The following is a 21,770-nucleotide window of genomic DNA, read 5'->3' as shown; positions in this document are numbered from 1 at the left end:
CTATATGGGGCTGTCTTTGAAGGCTGCCCTTAAGCTACAGATGATAACCTAGCAGCTGTATTGTGGACCAACTGGGACCATCAAATGGGGAGCACATTTCATTGGTTATTTAACAGTTCCACTAATTGCCAGCCAATTTCCAAGCACAACTGCAAGTGCTGGTGCATACCCTGAAACAACTACATGGCTTAGGCCCTGGGTTCCTAAGGGAGCACATTCTCCCATATGAATCCCTCTCCCATGTAGGGTGCAAGAACCTTCTGAAATAAAGCAACTACAGAAACCATCTTTTTTTGTTGTGGCAGCCCACCTGTGGAATGCTCTTCCAAGGTAGGCACACTAGATATGTCATCTCAGCACTGGGTACAGATCTTAATTTTATCAGGTCTTTTAACTGATAATTGATTTAAACCTGCTTATGTGGTATTTATGTTTTTGTTGGGGGGTATCCTGCTATTTTTATTGTTCTATCATTTTAGCGATTCTTGGCACACTGAATGGTTTACAGATTTAATTTTTTTTTATAATGTGTTAAGTCACCTCAGTAGTACTAATGCTAAAAATGCAGAGTACATTTTTTTTAATAAATAAAAAATAAATGGGGGAGAATTGGGGAAAGTGGCAGCATAGGTGCAATGGGAGTTCACAAAAGCTTTTCAAAGATTATGCCAATTAATTTCAGTGGCACATTCAAAATCGTGCCTTTATGAACATAGAAACGTTCTTGGAACACTGCTGAAATTGCCACTTCAACTGTATTAGAACCCAGTCCTGCCAACTACCTCTCTCTCTCATATCTATAAAAGAAATTGAACTTCTGCTCTGCTACTCATTCCTCAAGTACAGAAGCATGTTGATATAATTAATAAAAGACTGCAGTGTTTATCGAAAAAGTAAAATGTTATTGACCAAGTTTCCAGAATCACAATGGTGATTAATGCACATGAAAAATACCCTTGGAAACGGCTCAGAGAGTGAAGCTGGTGCACAATTCTGTAGCCCCTTTTTTATGTCTACAGGAACTGGACAAGGGGAAAAGAAGATATCTATCTTAGCTCAACAGCACTGGCGGCATTTTGCTTGAAAGTGCATTAAAAGGTGCTGGTGCTTACTTTTCAGACCACAATGGCCTGGATCTGAGTATATCTGAAGGAATGTAATCTCTCATCTATTCCTTCTGTTGCCTGATAACTTCTCCTTTTCTTTTAAAGCATGCAGGTAGCACATGTGTGAACACCAAACATGTACACGAAACAGGGTGTCCAACAGAACTGCATGGCACAGGCCAGTAACACAGTACTAGTTCCACCACTGGTATTTGGGGAGAACTAGGGAGGCCCAGGAGCAGCCTCAGGCTGCCACTGAACAAATCCACTTAACCAATCCATCGAGGACTCTAAGCACAAGGAACATTGCCCCTTTCAGTTAATTCGCAGGAGATATTGCTTAAGAGGAGGTATGCAATGGGCGAGGCTAGCAGCCCCACCGCAAGTGGGTGAGTCAATTTCATACTCCACTGAGGACCTCACTCCTTGCCTTGCCTGCAGCTCTTGGTTCTGTTGTCCAGTGCAGCCTTTTTTGTGACCCAGAAGAACCTGACTCCTTTCCTTTTCCTCCCTATACCATGAAAATCCCACTAATCTAACTCCCGTTTCCCCAGAGAACCAGTATAATTTGCCTACACCCTCACAAAACCACTGAACTGTAGCAGTGGCCACTACACAGGATCCCAATGCATGGATTAGGTTTTTCCCACAAGCACAATTTCATCACACACTCGGTAACACTCCCCATTCTTATCCTTGCTACATGTCCCATCTTTTGCTGAAATAAGGTCTGTTAAGGCAGGGACAGGGCCTTCTCCAGCACCCATGCTACCCAGGCCTGTGTAGCCATCTCCCTCCAATTTTTGAGACTCCATCTCAAAAGCTCTTTTCTGATGGTTAATAGTCTAATTCAGGGGTCTCCAAACCTGGCCTGTGGGCCAGATGTGACCCCAGCGAGCATCCATCCAACCCGTGGCAGCCCCATAATCCTCCAGAGGCGAACTCTGCTCCCCTCACCTCTGGAGAATGTTCTGGGGGCTGGGAATGTTGCACACAGCCTTTCCATCCCTCATAATGTGTTTTAAGGCCTTCAACTGGAAGTGACACTTTAAAGCCTTAAAAGGCCTTTGGAGGGCCAAGCAGGGCTTCCCCAACCCTCCAAAGGCCTTTAAAGGTTGCAAAAGTCACTTCCAGTTTTTCCACAAAAAAAAAGGAAGTGACCTTCTAAGTTTGCAAATGAGTCTCAAGTGTGTCCTGGGGCCATAGGAGATGGATGGGGTCTGTTGGCAGCAACATGTTTGGAAGAAGGGGCTGTGAGTGAGAAAGTGCCTCTCCTTTTTTCTTTATTGTTGGGGGGGGGGGTGGAGTGAAGGAATTTGGAAGGTGTGTGTGAGTGTGTCTAAGTGAGAATGAGGGGGAATGCCAAGTGGGGAGCATTAAGCTCGGGAGTGGAGTTGGGAGGAGGAGGGAGAGGCTGGCGAGGAGGTGCACTGGCTCCCAGACTTCCGGGCTTCGGAGCTCCAGGAAGGGAAAAAGCCACCCGCAACCATCTTACTTTTGCCTTCTTCACCATGAAGGAACTGTGTGTGAGGGGGAAAATGCAGAGTGGGGAGCTTTCAGGCTGCAATCCTACCTACATTTTCCTGGGAGTAAGTTCCACTGTACACAACAGGACTTCCTTGAGTAGACATACATAGGTTGCACTCTAAGCTCAGGAGGAGGAGGGGCAGCTGGCAAGGAACACACTAGCTCCCAGACTGCTGGGCTTTAAGCTTCATGAAGGGAGGAAAACCTTTTGCCTTCTTTCTCATGTTTGGGGAGGGGGGGGAATGAGGGAAGAAAATTGGAGGTTGTGTGTGTGTGTGTGTGTGTAAGTGAGGGGGGAATACTGTCTGGGGAACTTTAAGGTTGCAAGGAGGACAGGGCAGCTGGAGAGGAAGTGCACTGCGTCCTGGATTGCTGGGCTTTCAGCTCCCACAGCAAAAAACCTGCTAGAGCAGCTGCATACAGTGGCTTCCTATTGCCTTTATCATTGGGGGAGGGGAAGTGAGTGAGTGAGTGAGTGGAGAGCTTTAAGGCTGCAATCCTATGGACACTTTCATAGTAGTAAGCCCCACTGAACACAACAGGACTTACTAAGTAGGCATGCATAGGGTTGTACTTTAAGCTTGGGAGGAAGAGCAGGAGGTGGCTGGTGAGGAGGTATGCTGGCTCCCAGACTGCTGGGCTTTGAGCTCCAAGAAAGGGAAAAACCTCCTACTGCAGCCACAGGCAATTGCCTCATTTACCATGTGGGGAAGAGGACAAATAAAGAAACTAGGAGGGTGTGTATGGGGGGGGCGCGAATGTCAAGTGGAGAGCTTTAAGGCTGCAATCCTATACACACTTTCCTGGGAGTAAGCCCATTGGACCCAATGGGACTTACTTCTGAGTAGACATGCACAGGATTGTCTCTAAGGTTGGGCGGAGGATGTATGCATGCATGCAATTTATTTATTTAGCCTTGGGTTTTCCCACTGCTGAGGAAACGTGTTTCCCCTGGCACATGTTTGTGCCGTATGTCAGAATGCCAATGCAAGGGAGGGCACCAGGATGAGGTCTCTTGTTATCTGGTGTGCTCCCTGGGGCATTTGGTGGGCCGCTGTGAGACACAGGAAGCTGGACTAGATGGGCCTATGGCCTGATCCAGTGGGGCTGTTCTTATGTTCTTAAACAGCATCTCTCTATCCACTCTATTCTTCCCATGCATAATTTTGTATGTCTCAATCATGTCCCCCTTCAGACACCTCTTCTAGGCTTAAGAGCCCCAAATGCTGTACCCTTTCCTCATAAGGAAGGTGCCCCAGCCCAGTAATCATCTTAGGACGCAATCCTAACCCCTTATGCACTGACATAAGGGCAACGAAGCTCCAAGGTAAGGGAACAAACATTCCCTTCCTTTGAGGAGGCCTCTGTGAGTGACACCCAACTGCAGGATGCAGCACATGTCCCATTGGTACAGCTATACCAGTGCTGCAAAGCTCTGACATAAAAGGTTAGGATCATGCCCTTAGTCGCTCTCTTTTGCACCTTTTCCATTTCCACTATGTCCTTTTTGAGATGTGGTGACCAGAACTGGACACAATACTCCAGGTGTGACCTTACTATCAATTTGTATAACGCCATTATAATATCAGCCATTTTATTCTCAATACCTTTCCTAACAATCCAAAGCATACGAGTAGAATTGGCCTTCTTCATTGCCACTGCACATTCGGTCAACACTTCCATTGAACTGTCAACCACCACCCCAAGATCTCTCTCCTGACCTGTCACACCCATTAGCTCAGAACCCATTAGCCTATATGTGAAGTTTTGATTTTTTTTTGTCCCAATGTGCATGACTTTGCACTTACATTGAAGCGCATCTGCCATTCTGCTGCTCATTCTGCCAGTTTGGAGAGATCCTTTTGGAGTTCCTCACAATTGCTTCTGGTCTTCACCACTCGGAAAAGTTTGGTGTTGTCAAGCAAGTGATGTAATTGACCACTTTCCATTGTCAGAGTAAAGTTATTCTATTAACAGTGCAATCCTTTCTTGTGCTGGAACAGGTAGGCCAAGAGACCTGCGCTGTATCCAGGTGCAAGATTGGAGCCAGAAGTGGCTCAGCTGCTGGGTAAGCCACCACAGCTCCAATGGGTCTCCTCAGACTTGCGCCACCCCCTGAGGTGGCGAGGGGCAAGGGGAACAGGGTGACTTCGAGCCACTCCAAACTGCTCTGGGAACGGGGCTGGGATCCAGCATAACTGCCAGGTCCCATCTCCACCTCCCACTCCCATGAAATGTCCATGGAACGGCCTCCACCCACTGTCCCCACACCCCGGAACACCTCCCTCCTGTCTCCTCCCCACCCTCCCCAGACTCCTGCATCGACAGAGTTCGGCTGACGCAACCCTCCCTCCCCAGATCGGCACGGAGGTTGGATGTAGCCTCTGTAGGTCGGCGCATGTCCCTGAGCTTTATGGCAGGTTTTCGACCCTCCTGGGCTGGTGCAAGGGACTTGTGCTGGCCCAGGACACACTTAGAATTTTGCCCTAAATCTTTTAACAGATTTTTATTTCTTGCTGCTGTTTCGTATGAGTTGTCTCCTAAGTCGTAGTACAAACTTAAAAAGTTTGTTGGTGAACCCTCAACCTCTGCAGAAATATCTGCTCCTGAGGGTTCAGACCTCCAGAGAAGAAACCTGTTTGCATGAACCGAGTTTCTTCCAGTTAAGACACAATGTCAAGCTACAACTCATGATTCTTTTAAGCTGCAGTGTTGCTGTTACTTGTTTTATTGGTATTTTTATGTATTGTAAATTTTTTTAATATTCTGGATGCCTCCTTGGGCATTTTTTCTATTAGAAAGGCAGCTTATAAATGATGTAAGTAAATAAGATCAACAAACAAAAGAACTACAACTTAATTTCTTCTTTCAAGGTATAAGCTTAAAGAAATGCATACACAAGTCATGATAAAACAAATGTACAGAAACTTAGAAAAGGTTGTAGCATTAATCATCATAGTTCAGTATTTTTCCCCTACCCAAAATATCAAAGCAAACAATAAGTGTCAAAGCATAAATTGAATCAATTTTAAATTGAACAGAAAATTATTTCCTATTTTCCAATGGTACTGATTTGGAGTGATCTTAAACCTCTGGAAAAGAATTCCCCAATTTCAAAAATTCTGAAGTCTAATTACAAGTAATTATAGCTTTTCATTTTCAACATGATGAAATAATTTGATACTTTTTACAAGAGGTCTGGTTTAGCTCAAAACAGACAAGTTCTTCTGCTATGAGTTAGTACACAAAGACAATAAAGATCCCTCTCACAAGAAAATCAGGGATACATGTTGGCCATAAATCATAAATGCAGGTTTCCAGCAAAAATAGTTTGTGTGTTCTACAAATGCCATTCATTTTCATAGCACATGAGTGAGATAAAGTAAACAGTCTGCTGACAGTTTGGCTTTCAAATAAAAACTGTGTAAGACTGAAAGGAGAATAAAGAAAATTGTGCAGCATAACAATTACCTTAACTAACAATCTGTTTTTACAATAAATTTGAGAGAGAAAGAGAGCAGATGGAATGCAACCAGTTCTTATAAAAGAAATCCAAATACAACCTTACAAAGCTGAACTGCAACTAAATATTATTTTTAAGGGGCCTCCTAGATTTCCTAGATTTTTGTTGCTACTTACTCCCCCCCCCCCCAAATCCTCCTACTACATGAGAAAATAAATTGTAGTCAAATGTATTATGTCTTCAGGACTGCTTTGCAAACGCTGTCTGCCAAAACCTAAAATCCAGTCAACCCAAAACAAAGTCAGCTCAGACCAGTGGTTCCATAAGCACAATCCTCTTGGTTCCATAAGCACAAACCTACAACAGGTGCTAATATGAGTGAATGATTAAGGGCCCAATCCTATCCAATTTTCCAGCTCCAGTGTAGCCGTACTTTAAGGAGGCCTCTGGGACTGCATCTCCATCACCAGAATGGCTTTTTAAAAAACTTACGTAAGCTAGCACCAGCCTCTGGGGGTGTGGGGAACCCCACAGATGGTTTTGCAGGGCTCCCCGCAACCCCTGGAGGCCAGCGTTGGTTTAAGTAAGTAACGCTCCCTTCTGTTCCCAGCAGCAGTGTTATCCTGGGGATCACATCTCTGTCATCCTCCAGCCCCCACAAAGACTTAGGGCCCAATCCTATCCATTTTTCCAATAAGAACATAAGAACATAAGAACAGCCCCACTGGATCAGGCCATAGGCCCATCTAGTCCAGCTTCCTGTATCTCACAGCGGCCCACCAAATGCCCCAGGGAGCACACCAGATAACAAGAGACCTCGTCCTGGTGCTCTCCCCTACATCTGGCATTCTGACTTAACCCATTCCTAAAATCAGGAGGTTGCGCATACACATCATGGCTTGTACCCCATAATGGATTTTTCCTCCAGAAACTCGTCCAATCCACTTTTAAAGGCGTCTAGGCTAGACGCCAGCACCACATCCTGTGGCAAGGAGTTCCACAGACTGACCACGCGCTGAGTAAAGAAATATTTTCTTTTGTCTGTCCTAACCCGCCCAACACTCAATTTTAGTGGATGTCCCCTGGTTCTGGTATTATGTGAGAGTGTAAAGAGCATCTCCCTATCCACTCTGTCCATCCCCTGCATAATTTTGTATGTCTCAATCATGTCCCCCCTCAAGCGTCTCTTTTCTAGGCTGAAGAGGCCCAAACGCCGTAGCCTTTCCTCATAAGGAAGGTGCCCCAGCCCCGTAATCAGCTTAGTCGCTCTCTTTTGCACCTTCTCCATTTCCACTATGTCTTTTTTGAGATGCGGCGACCAGAACTGGACACAATACTCCAGGTGTGGCCTTACCATCGATTTGTACAACGGCATTATAATATTAGCCGTTTTGTTCTCAATACCCTTCCTAATGATCCCAAGCATAGAATTGGCCTTCTTCACTGCCGCCGCACATTGGGTCGACACTTTCATCGACCTGTCCACCACCACCCCAAGATCTCTCTCCTGATCTGTCACAGACAGCTCAGAACCCATCAGCCTATATCTAAAGTTTTGATTTTTTGCCCCAATGTGCATGACTTTACACTTACTGACATTGAAGCGCAATGTCAGTGCTGCTGTGCCAATGGAGTATGCACTGCTTCTTGTTATGGCGAGACAGTCACAGAGGTCTCCTCAAGGTATGGGAACATTTGTTCCCTTACCTCGGAACCACTGGCGTACCTGGGGGGGCAAGCGGGGCAAATGCCCCGGGTGTCGGCCCTCCAGGGGTGCCTCAGAGCCTCGCCCCACCCCCGCCCTGAGGAGCGCACAGGAGTGCTGTGGAGAGGCAGCTTGCTACATCTCCGTCGGCGCCCAGACAGGCGCCCTAGAGAGGCACTTATGCTCTAGGGTGCGCATCTTATCTCCTCCTATAAAGGAGGAGGGAAGCGGGGGTGGTCCAATCAGCGCTAAGACGCTGCTTGGGAGGCAGCGTCCAGTTGCCTCCCAGGAGCGCTCCTGGGCGCCCCTGCTCCGCCTCTGAAGGCGTCCCTCAGGGGTGGAACAGAAGCGGCACGTGCCCCCTCTGACTTCGGATGGGATGCCCGCTGCTTCCCGGCCAGGTCGCCCTGCTCCACCTCTGAGGGCGTCCCTCAGGGGTGGAGCGGAAGCAGCACGTGCCCCCTCTGACTTCAGAGGGGACACGCGCTGCTTCCCGGCTGGGTCACCCTGCTCCACCTCTGAGGTGCCGATTCAGACTCCCCTCCCCCTTTATAAGAGGATAGGAGACAGGCGCCCTAGAGAGACACTTACGTTCTAGGGCGCGCATCTCTGACTTCGGAGGGGATACACGCTGCTTCCCAGCTGGGTTGCCCTGCTCCGCTGCTGACGGCAAATCTCAGGGGCAGAGCGGAAGCGGTGCACACCCCCTCCAACTTCGGAGGGGACACGCACTGCTTCCCAGCCCCCATGGAGCCTTCCGCGCAGCTTACAAAAAATCCATCACGGGTTACAAGCCATGATGTGTATGTGCAACCTCCTGATTTTAGAAATGGGTTATGTCAGAATGCCATAGGGAGGGCACCAGCATGCAGGTCTCTTGTTATCTGGTGTGCTCCCTGGGCATTTGGTGGGCCGCTGTGAGATACAGAAAGCTGGACTAGATGGGCCTATGGCCTGATCCAGCGGGGCTGTTCTTATGCTTTTAGAGGACTTGCACAGTGCAACCTCTTTGCGCTTGCTTGTTAGCGCTTGCCCGCCAAGTGTGAAGAGGAAGCAGTTTGGAGGGCAAATTGTAACAAGCAGTCGCTAATATAAAGCAGTTTGGAAGGCTTGCACAAAGAAGTCTAAGTATACGGGTTGCTTCAATCTGCAGTTTCAGATGTCTATAGTAGCAGCAGGAAAGAATCCCCCACATATACAGGGGAGGATGACTGTACCCAATCTTAAACACCAAATGCACCATACATTACAGAGAATCCAATATGCAACACCTCAGATAGGAGCAAGTGCACTTAATCTGTAAACTTTTTACTGCTAGGTAACACTAATTTTCTTACAGAGTTTGTCTACACCTGAAGGGGACAAATCATGCAGTGAACTGCAGCTACATTCCACAGAAATTAGCTACCCCTAGTCAAATGTGAAAAGTCACTGCTCTTCTTCATTCTCTCAGTAAACATTAAAGACATTTGTACAAGCAATATAGCTGTGACAGAGATACTACCTGCTTCAGTAGAACCTCCTACCTCTACTTTAATCCCTACAAATTCCAAAGTATTTTATAAAGCAGCCAAAGGATACCTCTTGAGTAAATTTGCTACTGGGGATTACAAATGTTCATCAGATTACCAGATCAAGCCCTACCTTGAATGAGAAAAAAAAAAAAATCATGATTGGATTTGTGGTAATAACATTAGAAATTTATTTGCCTATGGGATAAAATAGTTTTAAGAACCTGTTTATAAATAATGCCTGCAGCACCTGGCTGTAGGCAATGATCAACAATTAGAAGCACACATTTTAACCCAAAGGCAATTTTATCTTTGAAGAACCTAGTAGCAATTATTTGTCAGTCACTTATTTCTTATCAGTGATTCATGTATTAGTCAAGCAGATTGTGAGAAATCCAAACAGTAGAATTCCAAGAGTGATCTCTGTACAATGAAGCCTGAAAGGTTAGTTCCTCATAGGGCTTACAAGAGCTGAACTGAGCTAGCTCATTATGATTTCAAACTAAAGTCACTTACATGGGTAAACAACAAAGGCTTCAATACTAACCATGCTTTCCTGAGAGTAACCCCCATTGAACAAAATAGGACTTACTTCTGAGTAGACCTGGTTAGGATAGTTCCCAAAGAGTCTTGTAGTACTTTAAAGGCTAACCAATTTATTTCAGCATAAGCTTTCATGAACTACAGTCCTTTTCATCCAAATCACTTTCTGATGATGATCATCCGATCACGTACATGGGTCTGGATTTCTAAAAGTGCTGTACATGCATAACAAAGAACTGGAACCAAAATTGTGAAATACAAACTGTGTTTAATTATCACAATGAAATGATCAGACCAAAGACCCATATTGTCCAGTATCCTTTCCCACAATGACCCACCAGCTGCTTTTGGGAAGCTCATAACAAGATAGAAAGGTTGACCTCTCCTGCCCTTGCAACTAGTATTAGGAGGCATATTCCTGCTGTACCTGGAGGTAGTGCCATCATGACTAGTAGCCATTGTAGATCTGTCGTCCATGAATCTGTCCAATTTCCCTTTTAAAGAATTTCAAGCTAGTGGTCATCACCATATCCTGTGGCAATGGAATTCCACAGACATGCACTATGTAGACAGCCTGTCTATGTCTCCTGCCACTCCATTCCACTAATTGACCCCAGGGCCAGCCTAACACCTCCTGACACCTAAGGAAGCATGGCAAATGCTGCCCCTCTTACCTTCTGATGTGCCAGCTTCTGCTCCTCCCACTGCACCATATTCAAGCTCAGCACTCTCCTTCACAATCTCTCTTCCTTTGGGTTCCCCTCTTCTGTTTCCAATCCAGGGAGTGAAAAGAGGAGCCAGAGCAGAGGAGGTAAGCAAGCAGACAGAGATGAGCGCCCCTACCAAACTGCTGTCTGAGGCAAGCACTGCAGTAGGCCTCATAAATGGGCCAGCCCTGAAGACGCCAGATTGTGAATCACTCCTGATGATTTCCCAATTGTGAACAAGGAAACAATCTTCTCTCTTTCCATATCATACATAATTTTATACGGCTCATTCACACACACCCCCATAACCTTTTTCCAAGCTAAAAAGCTCCAAACATTGCAGCCTTTCCTCATAAGAAAGGTTGTCCAATCTTCCAATCATTCTGGTTGCTGTTTTTTGCACCTTTTCCAGTTCTTCAATATCCTTCTCAGCATGCGGAGCATTACAATATTAACAGCATTGTTTTCAATCCTTTTCCTAAAGATTCCTAGTATGGAATTTGCCTTTCTCACCGCTGCCATACACTGAATTGACATTTTCATTGAGTTATCTACCACAACTCCAAGATATTTTTCCTAGTTCACCAACGACAGATTCTTTCAGTAGAGGTGTTTGTTTCCTCTTGAAATATAGGATGACAGTCAAAGTCTTATGGAACATAATGGACTTACTTATGAGTAAAATAAATAACACCGTTTCAAACACCTCTACCCACCAGTATTTTAAACTACCTTTAAACTCCTATCCTACTTATGCAAATCTAAATTTGTCAAAAGGTCCACACCACTTAAAATGGAATTTGAGTATTGTTTACTACTAAGTTATATGTACGCATACACATTGGTTGGTGGCCCTGAGCCTGGTAAGGGGCTATCATTGCCAGCAAATACAAAGTTCTATGACCTCAAAGGAACATTTGTTGAATTGTAGTCTATACCGGTCCAGCCTATTTATACATGGATTCGACTCAACTGAATGGCCCCTGCAGATGAGAAAGAATGTGCTGATCCCTGGAGAAGGGGAAAAATGCATCCCTTTAAAATCAGTTTTAAAAACTGAACCGTCCTTTTACAACAGCCTCGTTAATATGAGAGGGGGGGGCAGCAGGCTAACAATCCATCAATCCTTCTCTCTCCTGCAGACCCCTCCCTTCCCCCAGCACATGAAAGAAAGGTGATCATTTTGCATTAGTGAAGGGAGGGGTTGAGTGAAGTGCTGATGGATTGTTTTCTTAATAACTCTTATCTTAGAGTCAAAAGGTCAGCAAGGCTGTTTTTCAATCACTGGAGCAAAGAAACTTTGTTTTTTAAATTGATTTGCTATAGAGCGTTTTTTTTAATCCACCTGAGTGCTTGGAATGGAACCCACGCGATTAATTAGTCTCAACCTGTATATGCTAAGCCTATGCTATACATGCAAAGGAAAACAGAGTTTTCTGTGCCAGCTGTGCCTTTAGGTACTGCCTTTAGGGCAGTTACTTTAGGAAGCAAACAAAGAAAACAAAACAGCATCAAAGTGACACACAAGCTAAAATTTCATACAGACAGTGGCATCACTAGGGGGTGTAGGGGATGCGGGCCACATCATACGGGGGGATAATACCACTACTGGCCAAAATTTTTTAAATCTTTGTATTTTCAAATAATACTATCATGTTATATATCATTCAACATGTAATTTCATGCAGAAAGCAATAAAACAAACCATGTTGGAATATCTCCATTATATCAAGTTATAGCCAAGAAACCAGAGGGGTGGGGCAATGGTGCATCACCATGCCTACTTGGGCAGGAGGTCTGGTCTAGAGGGTAGAGCCTCCATTTGCCTGAAGATTAACATCCACAAGGTCGCCAGTTCGAGGCCACCGGCACCGTGCGACCTTGAAGCAGCTGGCAAGCTGCAGCTGAGCTGTTCCATCTGCTCGGAGCGTGGGAGGATGGAGGCCAGAATGTTAAACCAGATCGGAGTGTAACATCTTGAATGTGGTGGTTCTTGAAAGAGAGAACCTTCTTTCAATTTGTAAAAATCCCTGCGTGGATTTAATAAGCCTGCCTGTGTAAACCACCTTGAATAAAGTCTTGAATAAAGACCAAGAAAGGTGGTATATAAATACTGTATATTATTATTATTATTATTACTACTGCCCTGGGTGTTGCCCCACACACTGCACGGGAGGAGGTCCATCATGGGGGCGATGTACTGACCTCCTGCACTGGCTGACACAAACCCTTATGAGGCCACTGTATACAGGCATCCCAATGCACCAGGCATCTCCCAGAATTTCACTATTGCTATAAGGAAATAAAATAAAATAAAATAAAAATTGCTGATTAGAACCTCTTGATAAAAAGTGTAATAGAGTATTAGCAAAATATACAGTTCTAAGCACTTTTAATACCATACAATGTAACATTATTTCACAAACTGCTGTATTGTAAAAGGTACCCCACATCCCCAAAGGTTTAGACCTCAGCTAAGCATCCTCACTGGAGTTTGTAAATCCTTAGGTGACAAGAATCAAGGGGGCAAAGTGACTACAATAGAGATTTAAGAAGACCCTACCCTTTTGAAAAAATATGTCATTAAATGATAGCTGCATCAGATTTTAATCACTTATGTATCATTCAAACTTTCCTCATTCCAGAGAGCAAATAAGGCAGTGCTGTAAAACTGAGGTTAAGCATCAAGGAGAGCACTGGTACAGCCTACTCAGACAAAACACCCGTTTCTCTGAGCATTAGAATATAAATAAGCAGTAATGCTCTCATAAATGATGTAGTGCTTCAGAAGAGCAAGGGAAAACCTAAGCGGTTCCGTGTAACATAAGCTTTAAGATCATAAGAGAGGGGGTTGTCTGCGAATGCATACCAGAGGGAAGTGCAACTTTAAATTCATTTTGACAGCCTCAATTTAAACAGGCCCACCTTTACAGTTGGGACCACATGCCGCAGTAACTGTCATAATTCATTGCAGAGCTTAGTCCATTCACAATAACTAGGAATCCTCTTCACCTTGGAAGAGTGAGAGTTTGAGAACTGTTACCTTAAGGTGCCCAGACCAGCACAGGAGGAGAATTCACTGCAAGCAAGGGGGCTGTTGTGTAAGAGCAGAGACTTAAGCCACCACATCCCACCTAGGGAAAGTGCTGCACAAGCAGGAGAAGGTTAGCACAGGGAAATCTTCCTTCCCCAGCTGACTTTTCACTGCTTATACCAGCCATTGCCGGCAACGTGAGGCTTAAGTAAACCTCTGTGGTTTCAATCCTATTCAGTTTTCCAGCACCAATGCACCCGCAGTTCAGCCCTGAAGTAAGGGAACAGGCATTCCCTTACCTTGAGGAGGCCCCTGTGACTGCCCCTCCCACAGAAGGATGCTGTTAGTGTAGCTGCCCCGGTGTTGGAAAGTTGGAAAGGATTGTACTGTAAGAGACCAATCCAGCTATAACTGTCTTCTGAGAAAAGTTCTTTGTGAGAAAGGATCCTGTGGGAGAAGAGGGACACTGTACTTTTTCTTTTATTTATTTATTTATTTATTAGAGGGGAAAAAAAAACATTGACAAGTAGATATTAAGAGAATTCTTCAATAAGTAAACTGAAATTGACTTTGTTGGATAAAGATCTTTTCTTCACTATTTGTGCCCTGACAATGAGCTACACAGGCATTTCCCCACAGTCACTTCATAGTTTCACACTCCTGCCTGCTACTTTGAGTCTCTGAGAGTATTCACTGTAAATGGTTGCTATTCTAAGCACCCAGTATTCAAATGCAACTCTAACCAAACACAGATTTAGCCCTTTGTCTGTAAATCACATCATAGGGTGAAGACATTTAAGAAGCTCCTGACTTGGAAAACTTCTTGTATAAAAGAATCTTGAACGACCTGCCATTTTATGAATCCTCAAAAACAGCAGCCACCTTTTGTATCAAGAGCAACTTTTTAAAAAATCATGTGTAGGGGAAAAATTACAAGCAGCTTGTAAATGGTCCAGGGAATTCTTCATCCTGAGAATACAAACCAGAGTCCTGCCATCTTCTGCCCAAAGGAAAACATCCTCCTACATTCTTACTATCACACCTTTCAGTTGTTTGGGAGTGGGCACAGTTTTAACAACAAAAACATACACACATGCACACATTTCAAATACTCAGAGCATTATTCTTTATTAACAATCCCCCTAATGTACATGAAAAGCATCAATATATATGGATTGCACTCCCCAATTGGCTCACTTCTATTTAGCTTTAGGATAGAAGCATCCTAAATGTGAAATACAAAATTATATTTCATTCAGTAATCTAGAATGTGGGACCAAGTTTGCACTGTTCCCCAAGCACACTTTACCACTTCTGTGCCCCTAATAATTTTTTTTTCTGAAGCCACAGCTGCTGAAGAGAGAGACGGACCACAACAAAGCTTGTTCATACCATCAAGATTTATGCAGAGCTGATTCATGTGTTACTCTTATAATGACTTAATGTGCAAACAGAGAGGGCTGGGAATCACTAACACTTCTTTCCCCTTTCTAGTGGAAGTAAGACATGTCAGAAAGCATCGCCAAGTGCTGCTGCTGAAATCCAGACCAGCCAACAGCAAATGAGGCTGTTTCATACAAGGAGCAACACAGGAAAGACAGTTATTTGATCGTGTGGGAAAGGAGGTGTTTTGCAGTATCTGGAAGCATTGGTGTCTGGCCGTAGCAGGATAGAGACAGAAGTTGGATGGACCAACAGGTGGCTGCAGGAAGATCGGTCCAGGAGCACAGTCCATGGCAGACCAAGGTCTGAGCACAGAGCTCCATCCAAAAGGAGGCTGAATAGGAGACAGGGAAGTAAGGAGGGGGGGATAAAGAAGATGACACTGAAAGAAGAGCAAGTCGGCAGGGAGAAGCAGGCAAGGACGGTTGGAGGACACCTAGGAAGCCCCACAAGCAACACCTGAGTTTGGCTGCTGCCCAAAGACAATAGCAAGACAAAGGCCTGACTTCAAGCTTTTATAGCCAGGGCACATCAATAGCAACTGATAGACCAGCTGGGTAGGCACGGAATCATCCTGCAACCTAGAAGAACAACACTGTTCCCTTCTGAGAAGCTCCCAGCTTGAGTCTCATCTGACAGTAACAGGGAGTCATCTGCAGTCAACTTCACCTGACACATCAATGTGGGCAGTGCCAGTGGGAAGAAGATAGAAGCCTCTCACCCCCAAAGCTGAACTCACTCCTTCACCCATGTGGCGTCACCAAGTAGCACCTGCAATCTCATCCTGAATGTTTCTAAAGAATCTTCAGGCCAGTCCTCCACTCCAATTGGTTAGAGAGATTCCTTGTTCTTTCCTGGCACTGCTGACGCTGTTTAACATCTCCCCAATCAGATTTGTCGCTTCAATGATTAAACAAACCAGAGAGATTAAAATTAGTTCCAGACAGGTTATCCCAAAGTACCTGATCAAGGAAACAGGTCTCTTAGAGCATTTAAACTAGAGACAACTCCTGCTGCCCAGTTTCCCACTACAATTACCAGTAATTATGTTACACTTTAAATCTAGATACAGTGCAATGGATTTGGTCAAGCAGGTTGCTTGTTTAGGGCAGAAGCTCTTAATGGTGAACTTTCCCTAAATAGTTCGTAAAGGTGCTTACTTGCAATTCTTCATTCAAAGAGAGATTTATACTGGAACTGTCTGCCTGGTCAGTAGAATCTGTGACACCAAATCTGGAGCTATTTAGAGTCATGCATTTGAGTGTAAGAATTTGCTTCAAAAAAAATGTTCAGTAATTAACCCTCACAGCCATAGAAAAGATCCTACCCTGTAAGTAGAGAGAGCATCTCTCTTCTCCAAACAATAAAAGGACGTTGATGTAACCGAAATACAGTTGCATTTCATCTGGCAGTTTGAGGCAGCGCACTTGCACATGACAACACATTGATTTTACTTCTACCTCCATGCAGACATCTATGTAAGGAAATCCATTAGGCAGACAGTTCTCATCTCTATTGACTGACAGACTGACAATCGAATACTTTTCACCTTCCAAACTGACTGACAGCTAGACACTTAAACAAGCCTTCAAGTTGCAATAATAGTATGAAACACTTTCAATTACCTGAATCAAACAAATCCATGATCCCACTAGTTGAATGTATTTTTCTGTCTGCTGCTATGGCTGGCTTGGTTTTACATTGTTCTTTGGGTAATTCAGACCCTTAACAAAAATGCTGCAAGCAACAAGGCAGTGTTTTCAAACAACGACTGAATTGAGAGTATTTTTTCCTGCACATTGCTTTGCAAAAAAATTATTTTGAAAAGAACTGATTTTTGTTGGAAATTGGCAGAGCTATTTTTGAAGCATTGTTCACTATTCTAAGGGTGATTTTGGTTCCAATACATAAATAATTCCGTAATCTGGAACACAAACATTAGTGGATCATATTTGGGGAAATTAATGCATGAATGGCAGCCTTCCACAGAAACAGTAATTGTTTAAAAAAATATTTATCTGTTTAATGCCCTACTGTGGAAAGAATGGACACTGTACTCATTCTGGGCAGACCTCTGTTCATGCCATTTTATAGAGAAAAGGAGGATGAGAGATAGGGAGAAGCGCAAGGCCATCCAGTGGGATCATAGTGAAAAGCGAGGGCTTGAACCCAGACCATATTTATCCCACGCTGGTTTTCCCATTCAAAGAGTAATAGTTACTCTTAGTTACCAAATAGTTACGAGATTGCAAATTAATGCATTTGCCATTAATTGGTAGCTGTTTCTCTCATCCAAATTTTAGCTATTTTTACAATCCAAGTGCATTCTAATGAGTTAACCTCTCACCAATTAAGATTTGAATCTAGTAAGGGCATAAATATGAATCATGATGTTGGATACATGGGAAGATCTGGAGAGAATTGCATCTTTGCATTCTGCAATTTGTAGAATGAGTAACTAAGGTTGAAAGTATCATCTAATGTTGTGTAGACATCAATATGTGTTGCTGCAAGACATTCAGCTTGATCAGACTGAAATATCTAAACGAACATGCTTATGAGTTGAACATATACACTGCATAACAGGCAAACAAGTAGGATCAGGGTGCGCTCTAATGTACTGTAATTGGGTTGACAGAAATAAAAGGAAAAGTCAGAGCCCATCAAGAACTGTTCAGTAAAAAACACACAAAAAGCAAAAGATTGTCTTTACAATTGAACAGTTGCATCAAAAATGGTCAAAGCATTTTAAAAGACATAATTTTATGTTCTGAGGAAACAAGACCTGAAAATAAACCATGTTTGCAAAGATCTTCCTTATAAAATCTGGCTTTTAAGTCTAGTTATGTCTAAAGTGCTACAGCAATAGCTCTCTCTCTCTCTCTCTCTCTCTCTCACACACACACACACGCACGCACGCACGCACACACGCACCCCCTTCTCCATGCTTATTTTGGACCAAAACAGGTTAAACAATTACCATAGCCAACTCTAGTGCAATTTGAACTTAATTTGAAAAATTTGGACAGAAAAACTGAATTTTTAACGTTTTTTCCTACATGTGAAAGATCTATAGTGACAATCTGTGTGAATCTGACGCAAACTCTTTTAACTGTTTCGATATCATTTTATCTTGCTTTTGAAATAAATATTAACAAATACTGTATATCAATCCTGTGTTGCTCTTTAATAAGCAAAACTATGTTCCAACCAGTTTTTCATCAAAATGACATGTTTAATAATTAGCATATGGAGAGTTCATTGAAATGTACATGGGTTGCCTAGAGTTGGATTATAGCACTTAGTTTTGGTTCATTTTTTTTAATTACTGGTCAATACTATTTGAAGGAGCCAATACAGAATTTCCTGTGCACACATTGGAAAATGATTCTTTGAGAGGAGTCGATCTGTTGTACACTACATAGCAAATTGATTTTCTGAAAGGAAATGCAGCCTTTATTTAACCTAACAGTATAACTTTGTTGTACTACATGAAAAGGGATCATGCATATTGATTTCTTTATTACCATTCCTCTTGTTTTCAGTAAACATTCATGATCTGTAAGGCAATTCCTTCGCTGGTTTTAATATTTCACAAATGCAGCTTCCTGTTTAGCACTGTCACAAAAGATTTCTCTTTGGAAGCACCTACAGACTGCAGACTTGCAGCTGCAATATCAGATCCTTTCACCACAGCCTTGGAAATTCAGATCTATTTTTTAAAAGAAAGTTTCTTTACCTTTGCAGAAATGTGACGGGGACCAAATTTTGTTACTCCAAGGCATTAATTATTAAACAAGAGACTACCTGAGGAGGGAGGGGGTGCACCTTCCCTTTCTACAAAATAGACAGATGGGGGGTGAGGAAAGAGAAGTGGGGACGTGAAATAGAAGGTAAATGAGAGCTACCATTTCATACTTCAGGAATAAACCATGGACACTTACGTTATCCAGACCGATGAACCTAAAATATTATAGTAATGGAACATGAATTTTATATTGCTTCCTTTTGAACACAATTAAACTTCAGAGAACATTAACGTGTACTTTCTGAATCCGATGTAAGCAATTAAAAAACTGCAACCAAAATGTTTTGTGAGGCGTAATTACTATAAGGTCACTAGATATTATTTGGAGTCAGTTTAGTTTATCACATTACGACATGACAGGACGCGAGGCAAAAATTATAAATTCCTTCCCTAAATCTGTCCTTTTCTGATTTAGATGGATGAAGAATAATTAACTCTTAATTATTCAGATGACTTCAAGGCAGTTTTAGGATTCAGCAAAAGAATTCAGTCATTTTTAACCAAGGAAAGCAGTCTCCTATCATTTATCAAATCTTGCAACTTGACCAATGATGAATAAAAAAATCTATGTTTACCCACAGCCCTAACTGCAACCTTAGAGGTGGTTAAGCAACAAAATTTCCTTTAAATTCTACCATATGCAAATCATCAGATGCAATTTGCATTTTAAAGTATTTAACTCTACATATTTATTGGATTTTGAGGCCATCCTGATCATTGATTTATGTGCTTCTGGCATTCATATTTCCATATTTGTATGATTCTGATGACAGTAATAATTCAAATACGCAGAAAGTTGTTCTTTGAACAATATCTTTAATTACGTCCTCAAAGCATCATTGTTTTGCCTGGTGTCCTGACAAAAATGGTTTGAAATGAGAAATGGCACCAAGATCCGAAATGCACAAAAGTACATTTGTCCTTTGCTGTCTAATACCAGATGCACAGAGATGACTTTTCATGTTAACCAATCCTCAGCCCTAAACAGCCTGCAAAGCCCAGCAACCTTGCACGTAAATACTTTATTAATTCTGACACACTTTCACGACAAATTCAATCACAGTTCATAAGATTTCTGTTCAAAATGCAAAACCTGCCCCATTTACTTTGCCGCTAACTCAGAAAGTTTTGCTGCCATGTCTTCTTATTGAAGTTGTCACAAATTACGTGCACTCTTATGAAAGCCATCAAGAACTGTAATCATTAAAAGATCCACCAATGTTTTGCCTATTTATTAGTTCAAATGAAACCATCACATGCATCTCCTGTCATCATCACCAAAATAATTCCGTTCACGATTACTTTTGGCACTGGGACACAACTGCAAACTTTTTAAAATAATTGCTCATTCATGTACATACATACAAGACTAATGCATTAGCTGACACAAAGTACTTGTAGTTAAGTATTCTTATTCATACCAGTGTTCATTTAAATATTGTGCACATGTCAAGCATCATAATATTCTAACTTTTCAGTGTAATATATACATAGAAAAACCTTATACATATTAGTGGTTTTTAATAGCTAAGCTTTCTGTATAATTCATTATTCAGCTTCTCAAAGGGATATTAAAAAAAGGAGTAGGCATCATTCTAAGCAATTCCCTTTTTTATATAAAACTTTGGATGCTTTCAAAACAAAAATGAATTCAAGCACAGCTCCCCAACACTTTCCTTTTCGGTATGTAACCAAATTGTTATGAAAATATTGAACAGAGCATACATCCAAGTACCTCTTCAATAATAAACACATGTGTCACTATATGTTGGGGTTTGCAATCTCTTCTGCTTCAAACCTTTAAGAATATATACATTTTGTATAGATAATTTTTAAAAAAATTAATATTCCCTTCCAGTAAAATCTGGCAAAACCACAAGTAACAGATGTGTTTATCTGTGGCTTCAAGATACTGCCAAAACAAAAATTAATCTATAGGAAAACTTCATATGTTTTATTTATGGATGCTGTGTAAAAATTTGGGGATAATGCAACTGTATATAATCTGCGTTCATTTTACAAGAACACCCCAGGCAAAGAAACATATAGGGGCAAACTGAATACTGTGCTCCTCTAATATAGCTATTATGTTTCTCCCCTCTTCCCATACAATATCTGAAAAACCCAGGGGATTAAAGCAGTTTCAGCTAGAAAAAGGTATACCAAGATGCAGATTTTTTTCCTCCTGCTTTTATTATCATGTAAAGTTTAAACCTTAGCATCAAAATGCATTTAAAAGGGCAGCTTTTTTGGATCTGCAACTGCAAGTTGACTGGGGATTTAAAAAAAAAAGAAAAGAACCTTGTCTTGATGTAAAACAAATTACGTAGCTGGAATTATACATGACATTTGCTGAACAAATTTTAAGGAAACATCTCAAGGCAAGGAGCTATTTTCCAGCTACAATCAGATGAAAATATTTACTTCTTTGCTCAGTTATAATCAGTTGCTAGTAAAATTATGCAAATGGGTTTATTATTAGCCAGAGGTTTTACAAAAAAATGAAAATATTTGATTTTTATTGATAATGTTCAGCACTTTCCTCTTTACTTTTAGTCAAGAACGCTCTGAGAAATGCATTAGGAAGAATGAAAAATAAATGGGACTGGTAAGAAAAGTTACCACAGCACATTCCTTTTGACACACACACACACACACACACACACACACACAGGGAGAGAGAGAGAGAGAGAAATAATTCCAGGCACACACTTTTACACTCCCTAGTGGCCAATCCAGGAACGGCACTGCAGAGCCTTTACAGCTGGTCTGTAATTCTGGCCAAAGAGCCAGAATGGTTGTTGCAGCAGATGTACTAAATGGCAAACAGATTGACAATGCGTTAAAAAGGTGTACAAGAATGCCCAAGCTTCACCTCCAAAGAGAAGAAAGCAGCATTACAAGCACATGTCACTAAAAATAT

General features: G+C 42.4%; 1 protein-coding gene across 1 annotated transcript in view; it reads right to left on the bottom strand.

Moving 5' to 3' along the window:
• The window catches only part of ZNF407 (zinc finger protein 407), a 434,476-nt gene that overhangs the window by 339,680 nt on the left and 73,026 nt on the right, over positions 1 to 21,770 (bottom strand). The gene's annotated exons all lie outside the window — the stretch shown is intronic.

This window comes from Tiliqua scincoides, chromosome 4 (genome assembly GCF_035046505.1).
Source record: "Tiliqua scincoides isolate rTilSci1 chromosome 4, rTilSci1.hap2, whole genome shotgun sequence".
NCBI lineage: Eukaryota > Metazoa > Chordata > Lepidosauria > Squamata > Scincidae > Tiliqua > Tiliqua scincoides.
This window is presented reverse-complemented; position numbering and strand designations above follow the sequence as displayed.